Consider the following 9780-nt stretch of genomic DNA (forward strand, 5'->3'; position numbering starts at 1 on the left):
AGAGCCTGGTTCTGCGTGAGGTTTCTACCCATTAAAAGGAAGCTGTATGGTTTAGACCTGTTTTATATGGAAAGTGTCCTGACAAAATGTTTGTTGTGATTTGGTGATAGAGGCAGAAAATTGAGCTGAACTGAACTGAAGCTGCAAGACTTTTAGGTCTCCACCGACATTTAAAATGACACAACACTTGCAAGTTTTCCTTTTTTGTATAGTTTTGAATTTTAGACATTATGAGACAGTGGTCAGTAAGTCCTACACAAAAAATGACAAGGATCACAAAAATATCAAGGATGACACAATAACATCAAAGACTTATTTCCCTCATGGTACTTGATATAAAGATAGCAAAGTTGCAGACATTCCAGCTGACTACAACACTCAAGGATGAACTGATCTGATTTCCGTGGACAAAGGTCAAAGTGCACTGTGACCTCACAGAACATGTTTTTGGTCATAACTCCAGAATTCATACGTTAATAATGACAAAATTTCACACAAATGTCTCACAGGATAAAATGATGAAGTCATGACATTTTCTATCCAAAAGGTCAAAGGTCACCTTCACTGTGACATCATGAGGTTCTGCAGAACCATTTTCCAGTTCATTATTCAACACCATACCTCAGGAACAGAGGGGGAGACTGTGACCATGTTTCACTTTTGGTCAGATACTGAGTTGGTGACACTAATCTTGGGTGTTCACCTTCAAACTGTGCTGAGAGTTTAGATCTTCTGTGCTGTCGGGTTGAAGATGTGTGTGAACCACCCAAGTTTGACAGTTTGTAGCTTCTTTGCAGCAGCATCCATACTTGAAGCATTGCAGTCCACCACAAGCTGATTGGTTCTGCTGATACTGAGCTTCAGGTGATTGTTGTTGCACCATGTGATGAAGCTGTCTATCAGTCCTCTGTACTCCTCTGGAAAATGAGTCTCTACGTGAAGACAGCATGTTTCTCACTGGAAATGATTCACTGGAATCATACATATCAACAACCAAAATGCTTCAAAACAACTCAAATCTTATAGAAGAGTTATAAGAGGATGTTGTTTTTAAAGCTGCAGTAGGTAACTAGTATAAACGTAACTTTTTTGTCATATTTGCTAAAACTGTCCCTGTGCCCAGACAGCAGTACATGAAACATGTAATCTGTGAAAACAAAAAAAAACAGCTCCATTTGTCCCACCTACTGCTCCTAATGCGATTTGCAAGAATGCACCGCGCCCGACACAAAACAATCAGAGCCAGAGGAGCGTCTGAGGCAGTGTCTGACATCTGTCAATCACTACTCACACATGCTGCGAACCCCCCCTCCCACTCATGATGCCTGCTGCCGCTCAGTCAAACAGCTCTCTGTGAGTGGCGTCAGGAGGCTAGTGAAAGCTACCTGCAAAGGAGAAACTGCCCATACCGCCGCTGCCAACAGCAGCATATACGGCTAAGACAACAAATAACCATAAAGCTAATATGGTGATTGTTACAGTAACACTCCACAGCGCATACGATATGTTAGCGACTGTGATCTAGAGGCTGGGCAGAGTTAGCTTTTTTCCGATGCTAAGGCTAACGTTACTGGTTGTCATGACAGCCGCGCAGGCGCCACAGGGAGGAGGGGCTTGGAGGTAGGGCATGAGTGCAGCAGAGAGGGAGGGGGAGTAACGTGGAACTTGGGTTCAAATTTTCAGGCTAAGTCTGCTCTCTTCTTGATCTTACCCACTGCAGCTTTAAGTGGAAAACTGTCAAGTGCTGTGTTTTCCGCACATCATTAGCTGACATATTGAATCATATTTATTTATAACTACACAACCAGATTTACTTTGTTCAGACACTACAGGAAGATCAACATGTAAACAGAGTGCATATGATCATAAAATCACCATGAACGTCTTTAATTCCATTTCATTAAGTGATAAGTGTCTATTACATTGACTTTTGAGGCCAATACTGATACAGATATTTGAAAGTTTTGACAAACCTGTACATTGACCAACAATCATTTTTTCACATAAACACTCAACATCACCAAAACATTTTCATGAGTATTTCTTCACTTAACCTAACCTTGAAGGAGTTGTTACCATGATATTGTACTGAGTGGACCATTTTGCAGTGCAAAAGCAAACTTGTCAGTGCTCTCTGGTGGACAAAATGTGTAACACTATTCCTAAGGTCCAGTTTGTAGCTGGTCTGGTGCTTTCGGTCATTCCATATGATCTTCATCAGCAGGGTGATGGTTAAAGTCTCCAGAACAGCTACTACATGGACCTTGTGCTGAGATTGTTTTGTCAACTGCTGTCTCTGGGGTCAAAGATTAACTTTAAACCCCAACCTCAAATGTATACCTTCCATTTCTACTGGAACTCCGACTGCTACTGCCCCAGCAGCAGAACTCCAGGTCAGTTACTAGCTGTCGGCCAGCTTGTCTGTAAGTGTGGGTCACTGTGGGACAGAGGAACTCGGAGGCTATCGGTAACTGGCCTCACAGCAGCATAAACACTTCCTCACATTGAGAGGAAATCACTCTCTCAGGAACAATGTGGGCAAACCAGTCAAGCTTGACAAGCATTTCAAAAGCATTAAGTTGTTCTTTAACATGCTGTTTGTGTAAGTAGTCACTCCAAAGTTCTGAGAAACACATCACAGAGAGAGACAGACAGACAGACAGACAGACAGACAGACAGACAGACAGACAGACAGACAGACAGACAGACAGACAGACAGACAGAAACTTTATTGAGAGAGTGAATAACTCTTGGAACAGCTGCAATTAGGTGTACCCACATAATTAGATACAAGGTGGCAGACTCTTTCTACTCCACATTGCTGCATTTCAGCAGCTGCAAGAAGGAGCTGAAAATAGAATCCAAGTTTTTAATTTTTCTCTCTTTGCGATGGTTGTGATTACGTGGAAAGTCCATCTGTTCTGATAAGCCTTTGCTCCTCTTTTCCCGAGAGAGGGAGGGGGCTGACTGATGATCAAAACTTACAGTTACAACAGTTACTGTTAGAGACTTTCATTTCCCAGCTGATTAAACCACATTAAGTGCAGGACATGATATTTCTCACTACTTACTTACTTTCCCCTGCAGCATTATAGCACTTAAGTACATTTATTCAAGAGCTGTACTTCAGTAAAAATTGTGAGGTATAGATTCAATATGACATCCGAAACATATGATCAGCTTGTTAAATGCGATGCATTGTTGTTGAAAAATAGCCAGCACTATACAAAATAGTTCAAATTAGTCCACGAACAATTTTAACATTAAAATGCTGCTTATATGGAAAGGCCAGTGACAATGATTCGACGCTATAGAACACTGTATACAATAACAGAGGGAATTCTGCTTGAAGAGATTTAGACTTAGACTTTAAATTATATAATATACATTATAATTATCTAATAAAATGTAATACAACTAAGAATATTAACAAAGAATAACAGCCATTGTTAAAGTGAGAGTACTTTTAATTTGATACCTAAAGTATATTTAGCTGCTAACATTTCTGTATTTTTACCTAAATACAATTTAAAATGTAAGACTTGAATTTGTAAGAGTATTTTTACACTGTGGAACAGGAGGAACTTGGAGGAAGCAGAACATTCTGTAAACACGGCATTGATGCAGTTTTAATTTGTTAAGTTCATGAACATCAGCACATCCAGCAGGCACAGAGCAGAACTAATAATAATTTGTCAGGTCTCAGGTCACCTGTTGAATGCAAGTCCAATATTCACCCTCTGTTTTGTATGGGGTTAATTTTGCCAGTTGATAAAAATGCACAGAAATGTGATACCACAAACCATCCAAGAAAAACCCAGACTTCTAAGTCTCTAAAAACAACTTCACTGTGGCTATTTGTCTTTCGGATTACGTTTCCAATTCTGGTTTGCAAGTCTCAGTTTTCAGAGATTGGTCTTGAAAATGGACATATATTCTAGGATCGGGGATTCTGTGTGGTGTGGTTCTACTGCTCTTCTATTGGTCCAATAAACTGTCAGTCATATATTAGGAGAGACCCTGGGAAGTGACCACGGAGCTGTGATGGTGTTATCACACAGGACTCCCTGAAAACTGACAGTGGAAATTATTTTCATTTCCACTGTCAGATTTCATCACTCATTTAAGAAACCTAAATCTGGAAACACTCTTTAAAACTACATGTTTTCGGCCATTTTGGTCAAGGTCTTCAACCACACTGAAATGTCTAATCAATGGAAAATATGGCTAAACCCTTTCCTGGTCCTCTGTTATCCAACACACAAAAAGCTATTGATGCCACATGTGTTGAGCAGTGCAACACTCTCAACTTTTTAAGCCTCAGTTCAGTCCTCTCCTGCTCTCCATCGTCAACCACACTCTCACTGAATTATTTTTCTGTTTCTATCGTAGACAGCTGAATGAGCATGGCGATTTGACTGCTCATATAAGCAAGCAAATCTCAGCTCCTCGTGTTGTGCAAAGTTGCTGGCTAAATTGGTTAAATGGAAGTTATTCTGTACACACATTGAAATTTATCTCTTCTCATCAATTTATTGATTGAGACACAAAAATGGTTATTAGTGCACGTGTGCACATATTGATCATTTTGAGTTGGATGATGAAGCAGAGGGGTTGCTGCCCCCCCATCAGGATCTCTGGTAATGTGATGAGATGACACAATCAACAAGTCAGTTACATTAACCAGCACCGACATAAATAGTTTCTTCCGCTGAGGCCTGCTTAGTGGAAAAAAAATTGATCTATATGAAATGTAATAATACACATGTATGGGCTTTGAAAAATGATTTGATTGATTAAAAAACTCTAATCCTAAAGCCAGGAGGATGGCTTAAGTGCACTGTCTGCTATCATTCACTGTGTTGTACACCAACAGTTAAAGTCAGCAGTTTGAACAAATACTATGTCCACGCTAAATAGTAATTAAACCAGGATCTCAGCACAACAATAGAAGTAGTAACCAATGATCAAAACACAATATTGAGACTAAAAAGAGTTAATAATCATTTTTAAAGGCCTGATGTTAATCTCTTGGTTCTCTCTTCTCATATCTTCTATTTCTCTGTCTGTTACTTTCTAATAAGATGACAATTATGCAAACTAAGCTATAATTTCCGAGCATTTCTTTTCCTTGTACTATATGCACAGAGGGTTGTGGGTTACCTCAGCTGGGCTTGGCAGATTGTTAAACAGTCAGTAGAGAAGACTGTTCTCTAGTGAGTATTTTAGGGAACAAGATGGTGTGTGTGGGATCGAGTCAAAATAAACTACAGTATGTGTATTCATGGAAATGAAGGATCATGTCACCCAGTGCAACAGAGCAGCTCATTGATGTTTTTAATAGTTTTTGGAAACCAATGGAGCTCTATGACACAGTGAAAGAAGATATATCAGACTTTAGGTACACAGGTCATCACTTACCATTACTCCCTCTTCATACAGCTGCTGCCTGTCTTCCCTCTCTGACCCCACCAAGCCTCCAGTGAAGTATAAAGTAAAGGGCTTGACCAGGCTCTGCATGGGGCCAATACAGAATGCATTACAGTCCCTGGATGTTATTAGGCCTACCATGTAGTGCGACAGGCAGAGCAGCATGTCTGTCTGATCCCACTTGACCTCTTTATCCAGCCATCAAACAGCTGGAGCCAAAAGCCATGAGACTGTCCTTGCAGGGTGGCTCTGCCTGGCCGACAGATTACCACTCGGTCTGGATGCATGGAGAGCACTGTTGACTGGAGGATTAGCTGCATGCCTTTGCCCTACTTCTTCCTCTCTGTCTCCATCTCCCCAGGGATGTGGACAGGCTCTAATTTTCAGATGATAAATGCTGAAATGTGGTTACTTTTTCTCTGCAGAGATGCTACAAGTCTGAGGAGGCCACATTACAGATGGAGAAGCTTTCTGAATGCAAATAAACCAGATAATTCATTCCAAATAGATGCAGCATGTGAGATGTCATGACAGAAGATTTAACACTATTTCATATATTTACTGAATGATGACACATACAGCAGAATACAGAAACAAAACAAAACAAAACAAAACAAAACAAAAAAAACTTTTTCTGGCTTTTTCATTTCATGTGTATAAAGTTAGAGTTACACTAGGTAGTGACGGAGTAACTTGACCTTTTTGATCACAACTGACTGAACATGACTTTCACTTTTTAAAACCTTCAATGACTGTCAAGCTCTTGTCTTTGTTTTTAACTTGTCTTTCATATTACTTTGTATAATATTGTAAGGTTTGGCTAGCAAGTCATGACAGCAACACCGTCTATCACCTGTTGGAAATGTGTTAATGTGAACTAACTATGAACTGAAAACAGTTATAGAGAGATCAGGATAATGCTCGATGAGCTGTCCATTATGAGGAATTAATGGACAACGGGCATGCCAGAACTGTCCTCCACGGAATACATTAATAAATGATTAATGATATCTCAAAGGGCATTATCCCGCTTATACCATGGTCACTTGCCAATGAGAAAAAATTGAAACTTGTAATCTGTATTTTATGCGTTTTGCAATCTAAATGAGTGATTTTTCCAAAGCCACAACTCAGTTTCCCTGATAATATCTGAGGCTTTGACTATTACCATCCTATAAGGTTGGAAACGTTCACTCCATTCTTGTCAGCTCAGCTCATAGAACCCTTGGCTCTGCTATGAGCCAGAAAGCTAATGTTATGCTAGCAAGATGTAAAGACAATAACATTGTGGATGGTTGACAAATGGTTAATATAATTTGACAGACAAGACTAAACAGCTGTCAAGCTATATCATTGTCCTCCAACCAATATCAAGGTTTTAACGAATAAATGAGAGGCCATGTGTACTGTTGGCTGCAGCTTGAAGGGTTATGTGAGATGATCGCTCATGTGATACAAAGAAAATTCAGAGGGGTGGTGTACTTCCTGCAGCTTCCATATTATAGTCACCATCCTGTGGTGTTCAGAGGATGAGACACTGAAGGATTACACTCAGTTTTTTAAAGGTTTTTTTTTTTCTTTTCTTTTTTTTTCTCAAGGTCCAACTGGTGGAGGCTGGTGTTTTTATTGCTTTTGCTGTAACATTAAAATAAACACCACCTTCTGGTTTTGAATCTGGTATTCATGACAACATTGAATACAGTTAAATGACGTTAATACCAGCCCTCAGACTCCTTCGGCTGGCAACGCTGTACTACCCCCCTGCCTTGGTGGACTGCTGCTAAAACTCCTGGAGGGTGTCACTGCGAGCAGCGTGTTACAAACCTGGCTCAAAGTCCGTAACAAAGAAGAGAGCCAAACATTCTGTCAGTCAGTTTGAGCATTTATTTAACACAACATAAAGACAACTGAATGAAAAATTATGTTGCTTGTCAGTCATGTAATGCATGTATGGGTGAGTAAAGTGTGAAAACACAACCCAGGAAAACCAGATTGCATGCCCTGGGGTCGGCATGCTGCTCAGTCATCAGACAGACGAGGAAGAGATGTACTCATCCAGCCCCTTTATAGTTAAAGCCACACCTACTAGAGGTGTACCCAAGCAGCTCTGGGCCCCTGGACTGCTGTCACTCCAGGAGAGGGTCAACTGGAGAGAAACAAGGCAATATGTTAAACAGGCCGTCACAAGCGGCATTGTAGTTTTCAAATTGGAGTCCATTTATTTTTGGGCAAGGCAATCTTAACTGCGAAAACCCTTAAGGAAGGAGGATCTTGAAGGCAAATAGTGAACAAGACAGTTAACAATGTGTCTTGGTCCAAGCCCATTAAGGGCTTTGTATGCAAGCAAGGTTGAATATCAGCCTGTAGTTAGTGAGTGCATTGCTATCTAGGTTGGGTTTCTTTACTAATGGTTTTGCAGCAGCTGTTTTAAACAAATTGGGGATAATGCCTGTTTACAGAGATGTTTTTATAATCTTCAGGACATAATTTGACACATTGTCAAACACCCGCTTAAAAATGCTGTAGGTACATGATCAACACATGAGGTGGATGAGTTCGACTCACTGATAGTCACTCAGTTAATGTGTTACATGTGAATTTTTCCATGGTTTTGAGTCAATTGGGATACACTATCAGTAGGTGTTGTGGGAAATTAAATTACTCGTAACCTAAGAAATCATCTGGTTTCCCTCCCTATTACTGAGAAAGCATTGCACAATATGACATAGTTATAGAGACAACAGGTCAGAAAGGTTCCCACTAATAAGGAACTGATGTCTCTCTTGAGCACCACAAGTTAACAGACACTACACCTGAAATGAATTTAGCTTATAAGGAGACAAAAAGTTGTTGTTCTCTTAGACAAATGTTGGCAAGTGCAAGAAACAGTTTCGTCACGACATAATACACTCCCCCAACACAGGAGGTTCATCATTCCCACCAAATTACATTTTTGGTGTGAACAAATGGGGCTTTTTACATTTTCATGTCGACTAAAATCTGAATCTAAATATATGACCAAGAAATCACATACACAAAACATTCAGTCAGTTCTTGTGCAATATCCTTGTGAACAGGTAGCTTTTTCTTCTTCTGGCAATTATGTGATATTTATTGTGTAATATGCTCCAATGATGTTTGTGTGTATATGATGTTACTGATAGATGGACTGAGACTTTGTACCATGCTGTACTGCAGTGGTTCCCAACCTTTTTTCCTTGAAGCCCCCCTTGCCTGTGTCCAAGACAAGCCCCCCCAGCCCCAACTTGTACCTGCATACACACACTAAAACAATACAGTGAATAATTACAAATTTTTATTTGCAAAAATAAAGGTCAGAGGTAATAAATAGCCTAGTGGACCAAAAATATGTTTTAATTTGGATTATCCCATTTGGTGTGTTATTGGGATTTTATAAATTTAATGTGCACAAATATAATTTTGGTAACCTCACAACCTCAGTGCAGACAAAATTGTGCACACTGCCTGCGACCTCTGGTGCCCCCCAGTGGGGGGGGTGTGGACCCCAGGTTGGGAACCACTGCTGTACTGAAAACAAAGCCTACCTAACACAGCCATGTGGTCATTAAAGTGGCGTGAAGTAATGGCCGCTGATGTGGATTAGTGACATGTAACAAATCTCACTGCACTTCGTAACTGTCTCAGAAATGCCCTCATGAACCTTTCCTCCTACTTCATGGCAGCTCGCCAACACATCAAACAGGTGCATGAGAAATTAACTGTGCACCTGACGAAAATGCTGCTTCATTGTAAAACAATATCATGATTAATGCAACACCTTGATCGTTCAAGCTAAGTTGTTGAAGATCAAAAGAGTAACTTTAATAAAGACATCTTTAAGAAATTTCATCTGAGCCAGAATTCACCACACAGGAGATGGTTATTTTTAACCTGAAGAGGGCAGCAGCACGTATGTAGAACAATTTTGTTGTTTGACCAACACATTTGGGCTTGTTGCCTTTCTCAGGGTCATCATCTAACACATTACAAACATTTCAAAAGGTAAGCATGACACACAAAAAATGTCAAAAAGGTGATGAAAAAAAATGCGTGTGTGTCCAAAGAGGGACATGGCCATGTGCCTGTTTGATGTGGCACACTTTAAGTGCTCTAAATAGAAAGAGTTGGAAGAGTAACAATATGTAGCATAAGAATACATCATAAAAACCACTACAACACCACACAAACAAGAGATATAAGACCTCATTCATGCTTCTTGGAAATAAGCTTTTGTTTGTTAATGGTTCGCTCTTGTCTCCTGTCACAGCAGGAAAAGCACAAGTGTAGCTATGTGTTTTGTTTGTTTTTGTTTGTTTGTTTGTTTTGGGG

This window comes from Chaetodon trifascialis, chromosome 3 (assembly GCF_039877785.1).
Source record: "Chaetodon trifascialis isolate fChaTrf1 chromosome 3, fChaTrf1.hap1, whole genome shotgun sequence".
NCBI classification, from domain to species: Eukaryota; Metazoa; Chordata; class Actinopteri; order Chaetodontiformes; family Chaetodontidae; genus Chaetodon; species Chaetodon trifascialis.